This window comes from Lycium barbarum, chromosome 4 (assembly GCF_019175385.1).
Source record: "Lycium barbarum isolate Lr01 chromosome 4, ASM1917538v2, whole genome shotgun sequence".
Classification (NCBI taxonomy): Eukaryota; Viridiplantae; Streptophyta; class Magnoliopsida; order Solanales; family Solanaceae; genus Lycium; species Lycium barbarum.
In genome coordinates, this window is record NC_083340.1 from 144,832,212 (window position 1) to 144,849,442 (window position 17,231).

Sequence of the window (17,231 nt, forward strand, 5' to 3'; positions counted from 1 at the left end):
GTCCAAGTGGGATAAAAAAGTAGTTGGTTAAAGTGTATAATTTACATAACTTTTGGTACAAATTTGCATTGCTATTGTTCGTCCTCTCTTCACATTTAAAGTATTGACAAAGAAGAAAAACGGGGATAAAAGTCACTCCCTCTATTTACTTTACTTGTCCACGTTAACATATCAAGAGAAAGAAATTTTTGTTCTTATTATTAATTTTACTCTTTACATTAATTACTCATTTTCAAATCATTTTTTAAGGCTATTACACCAATAAATATGAATGTTATGGTAAAATATATACTCCCTCCGTCCCATATTACTTGTCACTTTCCCTTTTGCACGCCCCTTAAGAATCATAAATAATAGATGTATTTTACTATCTTACCCCTATCTCTTTCCAATAAATACATTCTAATCAAAATTAACTATTTTCAAGAACATTTATTACTAAGGGTAAGATGGAAAAGATTTAATTAATTTTATTTTAGTTTTCTAAATGAACAAGTAATTTGGACATAAATTTTTAGTAATGTGGCCAAGTAATATGGGACGGAGACGATAAGATGGGAAAGATTTAATTAATTTTATCTTGGTTTTGTAAATTAACAAGTAATTTGGACATATATTTTTAGTAATGTTGAGTACTTCATTTATGAACAAGTAAAAGTGCACGTAGAAAATAAATATATGTTGGAAAATTAAAATTGAAGTACATACGTGTATACATGAGGAGATTAAATATTCAGTACTATGATTGGGATAAAAAAAAGTAATTTAGTAATGTGGTCAAGTAATATGAGACGGAGGGAGTACTTCATTTATTAATTCTTAAAGAACTTGAAAAGTCAAAAGTCAACAAGTATGAATGCACAGAGGAAATAAATGTGTCAGAGAAATAAATTTGAAGTGCATACATGTATACATGAGAAGAGATAAATATTCAGTACTATGACATCATGTGAAACAAAAAGTAATTGGTTAAAATGTACCATTTATATAACTTGTGATACAAATTTGTATTACTATGTTAGTCCTCTCTTCACACTTATATATATTAGAAATATAAAAATAACTTTTAAACTTATATGTAAAATGTAATTTTCAGATGAAGGGATAAAACCCCCTTGCATCCTCTAATTTCGTTTTCATCCTCACGTGCAGGCTTGCTTTTTTTAATGCAGTAAAAATCTCTTCATAATAATTATGGCGGTGAGGCTAGAACTCAACACGTACAAAATCCTGAAATTGCCCCTTCTTTTTTGAAAGTTGCTTTGCTTGGATTTGATTTCAGATAAGGCACTAATGGCTCCATTATTGTTACTTTTGAAACCTATGTGAAACTGACGAAAAGTGGGAAAAAATAGCTTGTACCCCCTATATAAAAAAAAGAAAGCTTTCCTGTCTTGGAACTGTTTAAACGTGGAAATTTGAGTCAGTGAACATTATTTACTAGTACTAAAGTAAAGTTACTGGGCCGCACTTCGCGCGGTGCGACAACTAAAAATATCCTCAAATTTAGTAAAAATAGATAATTTTGGAAAAAGAATTAAAAATATTCACCGAAAATAGAATTCGAAAATAAGTTAGTCGCATAGGAATTTTTTTATATAATTGGATCGGTTTTAAACGATATGGGTTTAAAAATAAAATCGAATTATGTTGCGAATTTCTGTTAAGACAGGAATATATTTGAAAACTTTAATAACGGGAGGAATATTTTTTATCCAAAATTATTTTGGAGGATATTTTTAGCCCGTTTTTCAAAGTAGAGGGGCATTTTTGACCCTTTCCCCTAATTTAGATACGGTTTATAGTTTCAACTCAAAGGTATTTCATACAATAATTAAAAAACGAAGCCAAAAATTCAAACCAAACACAATCTTATGAAAACATGAAGTACCATAATAGGATCAAGCTAATTTTTCTTTTATATCATTTTTGTAAAATAAAATTCGAAAATATTTTCACTAATTTTCATCATTTAAAAATTATATATCAATAGATATTTAATTTTAGGATAAATTACTTTGTTATTGTTATTAGTATTATATGTTTTTTAGTAAATGTGTGAGTGTGTGTATATAGCTAGTAACGAATCGGTTACAATTAGCCAAAGTTAGACGTTATGAGCATTAATTAATTATTAGAATGATGGCCAATCAAGAATATTCAAGGAGGGGAAATAAATGTAAGCTACTCCCTCCGTTCGCTTTTATTTATCCACTATAAACTTTACACATCCTTTAAAAAATACTTTCTCCGTCTCATAATAAGTGTCACCTTAGCCAAAAATAAGTATATTAAGAAAATAATAATTCAAGGTGAAGTTTAGCAAATCACCCCTATATAATAAAAATAAATTACTTTTCCTCTTGATTAGAGCATACATAAGTAGTAATCCTTTTGACATCGTGAATCCAACAATACCAAGTTACTATGTGGCTTTTCCAATCGATGTTACTTTAACTTATCAGTTTTTATCTAACGGTAGAATTGAAAAAAACTAGCCAATTTATGTCTTGGTTTCCTAAGGTGACACTTATTATGGAATAAATTTTTTTGGTTAAGGTGACACTTATTATGGGACGGATGAAGTAATAAATGAAGGACATATTTTACCATGATATCCATATTAATCTTCTTAATGAATTTAAAAAATAATTTGGAATTAGTAATTTATGCTAAGGGTAAAACAGAAAAAATAAATTATTTTTCTCTTGATATGCGAAAGTAGACAAGTAAAAGTGAAAATCTATGTCACACATCGTATTGGGGCAGGGTAGATGAAATGGGGGCTTGCTTCCGGAGTGCTATGTGACAAGAAGGTGCCACCACAACTTAAGGGCAAGTTCTACAAAGTGGTGGTTAGACCGACTATGTTGTATGGGGCGGAGTGTTGGCCAGTTAAGATTTCTCACGTTCAAAAGATGAAAGTTGTTGAGATGAGAATGTTGAGATGGATGTGTGGCCACACCAAGAGTGACAGGATTAGGAATGAGGATATTCGGGACAAGGTGGGAGTGGCCTCGGTGGAAGACAGGATGCGAGAAGCGAGATTGAGATGGTTTGGGCATATGAAGAGGAGAGACACGGATGCCCCAGTGCGGAGGTATGAGAGGTTGGCCATGGATGGTTTCAGACGAGGTAGGGGTAGGCCAAAGAAGTATTGGGGAAAGGTAATTAGACACGACATGACACAATTACAGCTTACCGAGGACATGACCTTAGATAGAGGGGTTTGGAGGACCCACATTAGGGTAGAAGGCTAGTAGATAGTCTCATTATCCTGTCTTATTAGTAGTCGCATTATCGTAGTATAATTTCTTGTGCTCTGATTTATGCTACTATGCTATTATCTGTTATTTCCCGTGCTTTGATTATTCTATGTTATTTGTGTCGCTTGCGTTACTTCATTTCCATATCGCTTTGAATCTCTTATCCGTATCTGACCTCCTTTTATTATTTTTATTGAGCCGAGGGTCTCTCGGAAACAGCCGTCCTACCTTGGTAGGAGTAAGGTCTGCGTACACTCTACCCTCCCCAGACCCCACGTTGTGGGATTTCACTGGGTTGTTGTTGTTGTTGTTGTTGTTGTATTTTTGAAATAATGGACAAGTAAAAGCGAACGGAGGGAGTATTAGACTATTCAAAAATAGAATCAGTAGTATTACAATTGTAATTGTAGACATATAATTTTTTGTTTTTGGAGATATTAACAAATATTTTTCCATCAATCTTTAGGATATTTCATCTCTATTTTTATGAAAAAATCAATTACAACAGGCCTAGTCCCTGTTCTAATTCCATCCAACGGGATTTTTGAGTACCCATTAAAAATCAACTCAAAGAATTCTTTAGGAGCAGTAAATTACTGCGCTAAAGATACTTATGTCCCCTTTTTTATGGTTGGGGTATTTTAGTTCAAAAGGTCTTTTTTGGGGTTATTTTTGTTCCGGATCCTCAGACGATACAATATTCCTCGCCATCAATTTTCTTGAGAGGTATGTAGCCATTGCCATTCACAAAAGAAGGTATGTAGGCATGCTACTTTTTTATTATTTTTTAATTGAAAAAAATGTATAAAACCTCAAAGTAAATAAGAAAACCTTCAGTGAAATAATTTAACTTTCTCAAGTTAAAATATAATTTTCTTTAAAACATTTCTTTAATCTAAGATAAAAGGAAGAAAAAAAAAAGTAAAATGAAGAGAAACAAAAGAAAGTAATTTCGAGTAGTACTTATCAATCCCTCAAATTGAGGAAATGCACAAGCACAGGTCACAAATGGACATAGATGATGCAATCAAGATGGGGAGATTCTGCAAATCTTTTGTCTCTCCTTCTTTATTTTTCCTCTCTTTCCTTAGTCCTTTTTATTTTTACATTCTTAATCCCTTTTTTCTCCTTAAAATAACTTATCACAACACTTTAACCTCCTTATATTGCCACTTACAGTTATTTTAACTTCATATTTTGTTAGTAATTTATTAATTTCGTTAGTTCTGATTTTCGCATAAAATCGGAAAAATTCACATCTCACTCCAAATAATTTGATGTAAAATTCCCACATTTCTTCTTCTTCCTTTTATATTTAATTTACCATCCCAAAACTTTCATTTTTATCCTATAAATTCATCACACATAGTATAATAGTATAACTATAATTTATAACAGTCCAACAAATTAAAAACAAAAACAGCAGGAGGACAACGGGAGGAGAATAAAACTCTCATTTACTCTTTTGTTAACCTTATAGCGTATATATTCTTTAGAACAAAATTTAAAAAAATTGTCCAAAAAATCGTAAATACACTCTCCTCCGCTATTATATCAAACTCATTTTTCTATCCAAACCTTTAATCAACATGTCTCGTTCATCCTCATATTCATCAATTAACGTTGACACAATCTACTGCGAAGGCACGCTTTCCAGAAACAGTGACGAATCCTCTTAATGTGATTCTTTTCGTACATTCTTGCTAATTCTTTATAGGACAGAGCCATAGAAAAAAAAGACAGGACAGAAATCTAAAGTCATAGCGAAGTTGGTTTTGAAATGGAAAATGGTAAATCCTCTTTATGTGATCCTTTTCACATCTTCTCACTAATCCTTTAAAGGATATAGTCACAAGAAAAAGAGGTGGGACAGCAATCTAAAACTTTAACGAAGTTGATTTTGAAAGAACAGTGCTTGAAAGAAGATGCTACTAAAGTAGTAACTTTTATAGGTTTGATGCAAATTACACTTATGATTACGTTATCAATGATGAAAGTAATGAGATTTAAAGGAAAAGTGAACGTGGGTATAGTAAAAGGTTGAAATAAGTGTGTGATTACTCGCCAAGAGTGGAGAAACGTTTTGATACGTGAGTAATATAGTAAAAGTTATACAATTGTTGGCGTTTCGCCGTAAGAATTATTTACTTTATTTCGAATTTTTTTTTTCACTCTTTTTACTTTTTAGCATTTGGTCATAAGAATTCTGAATATAACTTGAAGTTGTATTCCGAAATACTAAAAATTCTAAAAATTTATTTTTCAATTTTTTTTCTTTTTTTTCTTTTTTACAACTACATTTCACCAAAAACTATGGCCAAACACAACTCCAACTCCAAATTCCAAAAAAAATGATTTTTTTTTTTATTTCTATGGACAAACGGGGCCTTAAATTAATGGGGTTGTTACAAAATTTAATGAAACTCAATAAATAGGTAGAATATAATTAATCCTTAATTAGAAAATAAGGGGAAAATAAAGAAAAATGGCAAAAAATAATAATAAATAAATAGAAATAGTGGTCACAGAGAGGTGTTATATCACTTTATTTATGTCTAACTTTATACTCCCTCCATTCCAAAATAAGTGTCCTTTTAGGCTTATTATTTTGTTCCAAAATAAGTGTCGCTTTAGGATTTCAAGAGGAAATTAATCGTATTCTTCCAAACTTACCCTTATTTATAATCAAGAATCATTAAATAATTTTTTTTCTAAACATTAATTAGGGGTAAGTTGGTAAAAACACTCCTAATTTTCTAGGAGTGAGTAATTTCTTAAGGGGTGTGCATGAGCTAAAAGAGACACTTATTTTGGAATGGAGAGAGTATTATACTAGTAAACTTATCCGCGCGAAGACACAATAGTAAGTTCATGATATGACCTTCTCGCAAAAATCTTGATATACATGTTTTTTTTTTTTGCAAATTTAAATGATAAACTAAATCTTCTATATGTGTAATTCTATAAATTTGATTAAATTAAAATTTAAATATTTTTTATCATATCAATATAAGTGTAATTTCAGTACTTCAAGCACCATACATACAATTCCTCTAAATGGGAAAATCTTGTTATGTGAACTTGATAAACATTTATTAATTAATTAGCTCGTTCTTTTTTAAAAAAATAATAATGAATTTCTTATTCTTAGAAATCATGATGTCTTTGACTAAGATATATTTAATAAATTCTTATTGGATTTTATTTCCTAAAAGATTTTTCGATGTTTCTCATATTTTAAAAAGAACAATAAAGAAGATATGTGAAAATAATAATAAAAAATACAAACCAAATAAATCCGCACCTTTTGGCTATTCCTCGTCTTCACCTTTTTTTTTTTTTCATCTTTTTGCTTTTATTTTTCTTTCCATTTTTCCCGTTTTAATAATATTTCGTAGCATTATAGTACTCCTTTTCCTTGTTTCTTTGGTTTTCTTTAGTTCCTTTTTTGAAAGTGAAAGTTATAGCTTACACATTCTTATTTGGAATCAAATGATCATGTAAATGTAATACTCGTATGAGAAGATTAAGGAAAATTAACAAATAAAAATCTTGGTCAGCATGATACTCTGGTGCACTAACAATTTTCAAATTACTAATTATAAAAAGTGTATCATTTCTACGCTAAAAGAACAAACTTTGATAAAGGAGGAAGTACTTTATTCGCCTCATATGTTTAATGATCGTTGGTCTTGTCAAAAACCTCTTCCGATGCCTCCTTTATATCCTCTCGCTTAATTCTGATCTCAATTTGTTTACTTCTCTCATATTTGTTCCTTTACTTTTGTTTTTTAGCATATCTATTTCAATTCTTTATTTTCACTCTCTTGCATACTCCACTCTTCCTTGAGTATTGTTTATTCAATTGTGAAGACGTAAATAAAATCAAAATAACGGCTCTCTCTCACCTTATTTGTCCAAATTACTCTTCGTTGTCGTCTGCACCTACGTAACCCTCCACCGTCTACACTCTTGCTTCATCTCATGTAATCCATTTCATCCAACCTTGGAAAACTTTCTTTCTTTCCATTATCAAAGCTTTTTTGGGGAAAAAGGAACTAATTTATAACTACATCTCTAGCCATAATTTGTTAATTATAAAGGCGTAAATAAAATCAAACTAAAGGCTTCCCCTCACCTCATTTATCCAAATTTCTCTTCGTCATCGCCTGACACCTTGATGAGTCGTGAAATTACGCGATATTCGACGCTAATTCCTTAAGCTTTTGTGACTCCTTAAGCACTTTTGTTGTTACTTTTTGTGTTTTTATGTTGTTTTGTAGGAAAAGATGCCCGGAGAGCATAAAAGAGCAAAATGGATCAAAATGGACCAAAATGGAACAAAATAGAGCAAAACAAGCCAAGTAGCTGAAATGAGTGATCGGAAGAAACCAAGTGAAAAGAAAGTCAAAAAGAGGTCAAACTGGACATTTTTGCAAAACTGTCAAAACTGGACAGTTTTGTAAAAACGGGACAGATTTGCAAAACTGTCAAAAGTGGACAGTTTTGCAAAAACGGGCAGAATTGCAAAAACAGAAATATGGGGGCAGATTTTGACATTTTTTGGACTTGAAAAAATTGGGGGGAGCTACAAAAGAGAGGCTAGGGCAAAACATTTTCCATCTTTGGTCATTTTGCAAGTTTTGGAGGCTAGGGTTTTCACCTACACCATTGGAGGAGAAGATTGGAGCACTTTAATGAGATAATTCTTAAACCTTTCTTCAATTCCTTGTTTTGTATTGAATATTTTAGTGTGTAGTATTTCATTTCTAGACTTGAATCTTGTTTATGAAAATATTCTTGATTAAAGTTTGGATTGAAATTCTTGTTTTGCTTATGTATTGAATGATTCTTATTGCTATTGAAGTGGGTCTTTGTTGATTTAATTAATCTCGTTCTTGAATGTTTCCAAAGGGATTAGCTAACCCTAGGACTCACCCATTTACTTAGATTGAGCTTGGGAAAGGAAATCTAGGTTGGGAAAGATTAATTAACAAGAATTTGGGTCATTAAACTCATCTAATAACTTGAGCTCGGAAGAGGATAGTTACTTGAGGTTAAATTGATTGTGCCTAATATCACACTCTAAGGCTTGGAAAAGCTTAGAGTGAAATTCATTGATTTGGTTGGAAGACTTTCAATGAGATTTTAGAAATCATTATCTATTGACATAAACCCGTTCTTAGTTGTAAAATCGTGAAATACATTGGATCGTTACTTGAGTGTAATCTCCTATTATCCATGCTTGTGGCCATTGATCATTTTACTCGCTTTCTAGGTAATTTTACATTTCCGCATTAGTCATAATTTTCTCAAAAACCCAAAATATTATTCATCGTTTGGCTTTAGCTTAGTTGGTGAAAGTTCCTTACTTTCTTAATCGCCTAGCATATTGTTCTCTGTGGGATCGACCCCGACTCATAGTTGGGTAAATATATTGCATACGACCATGTACACTTTCTCTTTGAGGAGTGTATTTGGACGTTATCACACCTACGTAATCCTCCATGGCCTGCACCCTTGCTTCATCTCATATGCTCCATTTCATAAAACATTGTAAAACTTCATTCCCCCCCCCCCCCCCCCCCCCCTCCATTATCAAGCCTTTTTTGGAAAAAGAACTCCTAATTTATAAATATACCTCTAATTATAATTTGTTAATTGATGGATGGTAATGTGAAAATCTTAAAGAAATAATTGTTAAATGTCTTTCTAGTTGTCCATTATTGAGCACAATAATTAAGATATAATTTTTCATTTTATAATTAGTGAAAAGGCCAAAAAAAAAAGAGAAAAAAGATAAATAGTATTCTAGGTCATAGAGATATGCCGCATCACCTTTTCTATGCCTAGATTTATATTATAAGATATAGATATCTAGGGTGTGTTTGGTACGGAAGAAAATACTTTTTACGAAGAGTAATATATTTTAAAAAAAAACATAATTTCTTATTTACTCCCTCTATCCCATAATAAGTGTCACCTTAGCCAGAAACACGCATATTAAGAAACTAATAATGTATTGTGAATTTTACCAAATTACCCCTATATAATAAAATAAATTGCTTTTACCTTTTAATTAGAGCATGCACAAGAAGTAAACCTTTTGACATTGAGAATCCAACAATACCAAGTTACTATATGACTTTTTCAATCATCATTTAGATATTACTTTATTGTCTAAGGATAGAACTGGAAAAAACTAATCAATTTATGTCTTGGTTTCTTAAAGTGACACTTATTATGGGACACATTTTTTTGGCTAAGGTAACACGTATTATGAGACAAAGGGAGTATCTTTTATACTCCCCCTGTTTTAGTTTATGTGAACTTGAATTGGCACAAATTTTAAGAAAAAAGGGAAGACTTTTAAAATTTATAGTTTAAAACAAGTCATAGATAGTTGCATGGCGATAAATCATTTCAAAAGGTGAATTTATTATTTAGAAATGGGTAATTTTTATAGGTTCGGGTAAAAATAATTTTCACCCCAACTTTGCTTTAAAAATCAAACTCCCCCATCAACTTTGAATGATAGACATCCCTCCCCCCACCCGCCCACCCCCCACCCCCAAAACCCATTTATCCTATTCAATGACTATTTCACCCTTATTTTTTTAATCCTCCATTTATTTAATGCATTTTTATATTATATATAATTTTATTTTATTAATTTAGGTATTTATATATTCTTATTTAAGTTCATTAGAATTATAAGTAGAATAATACTTTTATGAATTTGTAACAAAATCTAATGCAATTTTTTATGATTGTTATTTCAATATTATATGCAGTAAGATCTATATAGGTATGTACATGCATGTGTGTATATTTAAGTTTCACTTCTCTCTTATACTCTATTTTTTATATAAATAAACAAGGTTTTGTTGTTGCTAATGGAATATTTCTAATAGTAAAATTCATTTATAATATAAATAAATTATTTTTAAAAATTTGCCTCTATTTTTTAATTGTTTTTGCATTGCTTGCATATAAATATATTTATAAAGCTATTATGACTTGTTATTTTTCACTTGTATGAATTTATATTAAAGTTTTGACTATTGCTAATAAAATTATTTTTTTGTTTATTTTGTTAATTTATATACTTAGTTAGTATTTCTCACTTTTTTCTTCACCTAGAAGATAATATTTATTTTATAAAGAAACTTGTTACATAAACTAAAAAATAGTAAATATCACAATTTTAAAGAAGTAAAAAAAAGAAGACAAAAGTTGATAATGTAAAGGTAAAAAAGGCATTTAAAAAAGTCAAGTAGGATAAAGGGGGAGGATGCCTATTATTCAAAGTTAAGGGGGAGTTTAATTTTTAAAGCATAGTTGGGGGGTGCAAATGATTTTCACCCAATAAGTTCACATAGATTGAAGGGAAAAGGGTAAAAAATACTCCTCTACTTTCATAAATTGACTATTTTTACCCTCTGTTACAAGCTGGGGCCAAATATACCCCTAACGTGATCAAAGTATTCAAAAATACCCCTTATTTCTAACATATTCCTGCAGAGCAAGCCTAGTCATTGGAATTGGATGACATGGACGACACATGATATTTAACTTATTCTATATGGTTCCTATGTGACATTTATAAAAATATATTCTAGAAAATTGGATTTTTTAATTAAAAAATCTGAAGAATGATTTTTTTAATCTGGAAAACTGTAAAGTATTTTTTTTAAAGTGTCCTAATTTTTTTTCTAAATCTGGATTAATATAAATAAAAAACTGAAAAACTGATTTAAAAAAAAAATCATTTTCTAGATTTTTTTATTAAAAAAAAAATCCAAATTTTCAATTTTTTTTAAAAGAAACGAGTTTTATAAAATCAAAAGAATTTCAGATTTTTAATAAAAATCATTTTATCCAGATTTGTTTTTATAAAAATCAATTTTCCAGATTACTTTTTAAAAAATTGCCACGTCGGCTGATAAGTGGCGATTTTACCACTTATTACAACCTCTTTGCTTTGGTTTGTGTGTCCTTTATCTATGATATGAGGCTATTCTTGGTGTGTATTGCTACTATTTCAGGTGCATTGAGTCGTGAAGAGAATTGGAATCAAACCAAGTGAAAACTAGCAAAAATGAGCTAAGGACACAGGATAGCAAGGTGTGTGACTCGCAGGAGTGTCATGTGATTCGCACAGTTGACGCACGGCTTGTCAGCAAAGGAGAATAGGAACTTTAAAGGAAAAACACCGTCCGTGAATCACGCGATTGACTTGCACGTCTTGCCCGTGAATCACGAACTTGTCACGCGCTCTGCCAGAAGACTAAGAAGCTGAACGGGCAGCGCGCGAGACATGTGTGAAGCGCGCGACTCGCACGTTGTGCCCGTGGCTCATCTCGTAAATCACAGAGGAGGCACGCAGGGGTATTTTTGTCCAGTTGTCTTGCACGTTTTTGAGATTTATAAAAACTCTTCAAGGGTTTTGTAATAGATTATCTTTGGCACAGAAACACAAGTTTTGGAGACTAGGGTTCCTACACCACACTTGGGGATTGAAGATTTGAAGTTTTGATAAGAATCTCTTAACCCTTGAATCATTTCTTCAATTCCTTGCTATGTATTGCATATCTAAGTGTGTAGTATTTCATTTATATACTTGAACCTTGTTTATGGATGTATACATTGTTAAAGTTTGGATTGAACCTCTTGTTTTGCTTATGTATTGAATGATTTTTATTTCTATTGCAGTGGGTCTTTGTTTTTTTAATTAATCTTGTTCTTTAATGTTTTTTAAGGGATTAGCTAACCCTAAGACCCGCCTATTTACTTTTGTTTTTCAAATTATCTTTAAATGTAGTCCTTCACCATTTTTTTTAAAATTATAGTCCTGTTAAGGACTGATTTTGTAAATTATCCAAAAAATAAAGGTTCAAAGTGCAACAAAAATGGAAATAAGGTCTAAAAAGCAAAATAAAATTCACATTTGGGAATTAGGAAAGTAAATCCCTAATTTGAAGCTTGTTGTCTGCATTTCTCCTTCAACAAAGTTGGCATGAAAATGCCACCTCCATCTCCGGTGAAATCCAGGTTCTGCTACTCTTCTATGCTTCTCCATTTCTTCCAGGTATGTTCCTCTTCTCCTTTCTCTTTGTATCTGTTTTGCTTTATGTTGTCTCCTCCATCTCAGGTGTGCTCCAACAGTGAAGCTCCTCCGATCTGCAACCATCGTTGTCGTTCCACCTCAGGTAAGATAACCTTCCACTTTTTGTTTGTGTGCTGTTGTTCTGGTTGAAATATCAATATCTCACTCTTCTTCATGAATTTCCTCTTTTTGTTGGTACTGTGGTTGACGCCCAAATCGGAGCTCTCCTTCAAATAATCAAGTGTTCTTTTGCTCCAATCCTCTTGAATTCGCTCTGGTACGCTCTTTTTCATCTCTTTTGTATATTTCGCAGAACCCCTTTCATGTTGGTATTTGTTTGTTCGATATTTTCCCTGTGATTTCTCTGATTCTTCACTGATGACTTTTGTCTGTACCCAGATCTGAAAGTCATTTCTGTGTTCTGCTTTTTCTCAATGTGTAAATCTTCCTGCTTCCTGTGTATTCTGATGCCCTTTGAGTGGTTTTTATGTGACTTTCCTTTTCTCTTCCTTGTGGTAATTTGTGTTGACATTTCTGTCCTCCCCTTATGAATGTTCTCCATGGTACTTGTTAACTTACAGTTCTAATCCTTAGATAAGGTATTTGGGATTTATCACTGTTAATGATCTTTCTTTGTTCCACCTCCATTTCCATAAAACTGTGGTATCTCAAATTGCCCTTGTCCAAGGCCTGGTTTGCTAGGGAATCTGCAAGTTTATTCCCTTCCCTTAACATGTGCTCATATCTAATTTGTATATCTCTGCTCATTTCAACAATTTCCTCTACCCATTCAACTATGTTCCAAGGTGGTTTCCATTCATCTGAAAGAATCTGTGTTAACAATTTGGAGTCAGTCTGTATTATAATGCAATCTAAATGTTTGCTTTTACAATATTTGATTGCCTCCAAAATTGCTATAGTTTCAGCCTCGGTGTTTGAAGTGTAACCAATCTCTTCAGCCTGAGCATACATTAGATCTCCTGAATTGTTCCTTAAGCAAAAACCATAAGAACTCCTACCAGGATTTCCTCTGGATGCCCCATCTGTATTGCACATAATCCATCCCTCCGGAGGGAATTTCCATATTACCTTAGTGACCTTTAATCTAGCTGTTCCTTCCTCTAGTACTTGTATCATATCTCTCCATCTGTATGGGACCTGTTTCATAGAAGGATTTCTAACTTGCACCAATCTTTGAATTGTTAAGTACACCTGATAAATGACTCTACCCACAGACTGATGTCGTCAGTGTTTGATTGAATTTCTTCTCTTCCACAGTTCCCATACAACTATAGCAAGTAATGCTTGAAAAATTGGTTTAAGCCTCCCAGTCACAGGGGCTTGCCACCATTTCAATATTATTTGTTGTAGTTGTAATCCTTCCACATTGATACCTGCAAAAGAGCAAAAATAGGACCAAGTCCTGTTAGCTGAAAAGGATTTGGCAAAAAGATGTTGTATTGTTTCCTCATGTGGAGTTGAGCAACACCAGGATCTTGAAGCCATATTATAGTGCATCTTCTTCAAAACATCATCAAGTGGCAACTTGAATTTCCAACATCTCCATAAGAAAAAGGAAAATTTAAAAGGAAGCCCCTTTATCCACATATGCTTATAGGTCTTATTTGGCTGCCCTCTCAACCTTATGTACTCCCAGGCTAATTTTACAGAAAATTCCCCTTTAGTATCCAAGAGCCACCAAGGTCTATCCATGCCCTTCTCCCAGGATGGTGGCAGTATAGTATCAGTAATGTGCTGAACTATATTCTGGGGTAACAATTCATTAAGCAGAGCTGTGTTCCATCTCCCATCTTGACTGACTTCATTCACATTTTGAATCCTCACATCATAATACTCCTCAGAGGTAGCATAATATAGAGACCCCAATCCTGTCCAATTATCAAATCAGAACTGGGAATTTCCCATTTTTGTTTGCCACCAAATTTGATGCTCTATCAAATCTCTTGCCCGTAGCATCTTCTTCCATGTTTGTGATCCATACTTTCATTGTGCCACAACTGAATTCACCTTCTTGTTATATTTGTTGCTCATGAAAACACTCCATAATGATGGTTTAGTTCTGAAATTCCACCAAAGTTTGCAATATAAGGTCATAGATACATCATGCATAGATCTAAAACCTAATCCTCCTTCTTTCACTGGTAGACAAAGATTGTGACAAGCTGACCAATGTTTGCTCTTTCCCCCAATATTATTGCTCCAAAAAAATTGAGCAAACATTCTGTGCATTTCCTTAATGACACAATTTGGTGGATTCATTGCTGAAAGCATGTGAAGAGGTAAACTCTGCAAGACATGCTTAATCAATATAGCCCTACCTCTAAAGGATAGCATCTTACCCTTCCAAGATTGCAATCTGTTCATTATCTTTATCAAAGTAGGATTATAAAACTCTTTCTTTCTTCTGCAATAAAAAATTGAACAACCCAAATATGTAAATGGAAAATCCTTTTTGATTATTCCTGTTGCCACTTCTACCATAATCTTTATATCACCTGGAACATTATGGTGAATGTACACAGAACTTTTCTCCCTGTTGATCTTCTGCCCTGAAGTCACCTCATAGTTTTTTAACACCTCCACAATCAACCTTAGAGAAAACAGATCAGCTGAAGTAACTATGATCATGTCATCTACATATGCTAAATGAGTAATCTTAGGACTCCATTTAGGCATCCCATACCCTTTATACTGTGCTATATGCAATAAGGCATCCAAATTTCTTGTTAATACCTCAGCTGCCAAGATGAAAAGAGTAGGGGACAATGGGTCTCCTTGCTTGACCCCTCTTGGTGATTGGAAAAAGCCTTGTTGCTGACCATTTAAAAGAATAGAATACCAATTGTTACTGATTATTCTAAATACCATATCAATTATTCTTTCTGAAAAGCCCATCTTCCTCAACACCTTAGTTAAGAATAACCAAGACACTTTGTCATAGGCCTTAGCCATATCCAGTTTCAGAACTACATTAGCAGTCTTGGTTCTAAGTCTAATATCTGCAATGATTTCTTGAGTCAGCAACACATTCTCCACGATACTTCTTCCTTTAACAAAACCAACCTGATTTAAAGAGATAATATCTGCCAAACCATCAGCCAGTCTTTCATGCAACAATCTTGAGAATATTTTGTTCACAAAATTACTCAAACTTATTGATCTCATATCAGAAAAGGTATTTACCACATCCTTTTTTGGTAATAAGACCAAATTAGTATGAGTTATAAACTTTGGAAGGTCTGCCCCATAGAAAAAAAGCTTTCACCATGTTAGTAATATCTTCCCCAACAATTTCCCAGCATGTTTGAAAAAAGAGACCAGTAAAACAATCAGGTCCTCCTGTACTTTCCCCATTTAAGCTGAAAACTACCTTTCTAACCTCCTCATGAGTTGGCATTGCATGAATGTATTCATTTTGTTCTTCAGAAATTATTGTAGGCACATGATCCAGCATTTCAAACTTCTCAAGATCCTTCTCTTTTGTAAATTGTGCCTTGAAAAATCTGATTGAGCTCGGAAGAGGAAATCTAGGTTGGGAAAGATTAATTAACAAAAATTTGGGTCATTAAACCCATCTAATAACTTGAGCTAGAGATAGGAAAGTTACTTGAGATTATATTGATTGTGCTTAATATCACACTCTAAAGCTTGAGAAAGCTTAGAGTAAAATTCATCTATTTGGTCGAGAGACTTTCGATGAGATTTTAGAGATCATTATCTAATTAGCATAAACTCACTCTTAGTTGTAAAATCATGAATTACATTGGCTTGTTACTTGAGAGTAAATTCCCTTGTATCCATGCTTGTGGCCATTGATCATTTTACTTGCTTTCTAATTAGTTTTATCTCTTTTTAGTTGTTAAATCAAAAACCCAAATATTGAAGAAAAAGTGTTTGGCTTAGCGTAGAAAGTGATAATCCTTACTTGTTTAAATTTCCTAGTATATTGTTCCTTGTGGGATGGACCCCGACTCATAGTTGGGTAAATTATATTGCATACGACCGTGTACACTTTCTCTTTGAGGAGTGGATTTGGGCGTTATCAATTTTGGCGCCGCTGCCGGGGAACAATTTGGCGTATTTGAGTTAGTTTGAGATTTAATCTTACTTGCCTTGTTCCAAACATGTGAATATTTGTGTAGTTATTTTCTTTGTCTTTGTTTATTTTCTTAGTTTTTGTAAATGACATCCTATAATGAAAATCGGTCAGATGGTAGTTATTCATATTTTGATGACTCTTGTCTTTATTGTGGAGGACCACACTCATGGTAAAATTGTTTGAATTCTCCAGGGGGGCGGATTGTGCGCACAATCCCAAACCTATGAGTGGAGAATTTGTGATAGGTGTGGTGGCCAAAATGGCCATTGAGATAATTGTGCTTATTTGTCCTTCCCTTTCCCGAACCCCCACTATGACTATTCTAGTTTTGATTTTGATGATAGTAGGGATATGGAAGTGGAAGAAGCCTCAAATGCTCAAAATGAGAGGATAATGCTCATGTTGGAGACCATCCTTGAAAAAGTGGAAAAACAGGACTTAGCGGTTAAGGAATTGAGGCAACCACTTGATGACTTAAGGTAAGCAATTAATTGCAATGACAAAGCTATTCACACCTTGGAGGATCAAATGAAATTATTGGTTCAGACTCATAATGCTCACCAACTTGAGGGTTTTGAAAGTAGACAAGAAAGTGGCCAAAACATGAATTTCTCCAAGGGTAGATTTTTAAAAGCTTTGAATGACTCTCAACTTGAAGAAAGCCTTGACAAAGTGGAAATTGTGAGCCAAGATTGGCTTATGACTCAAGCTCAACAACTTGGAGCCTATGGGGATC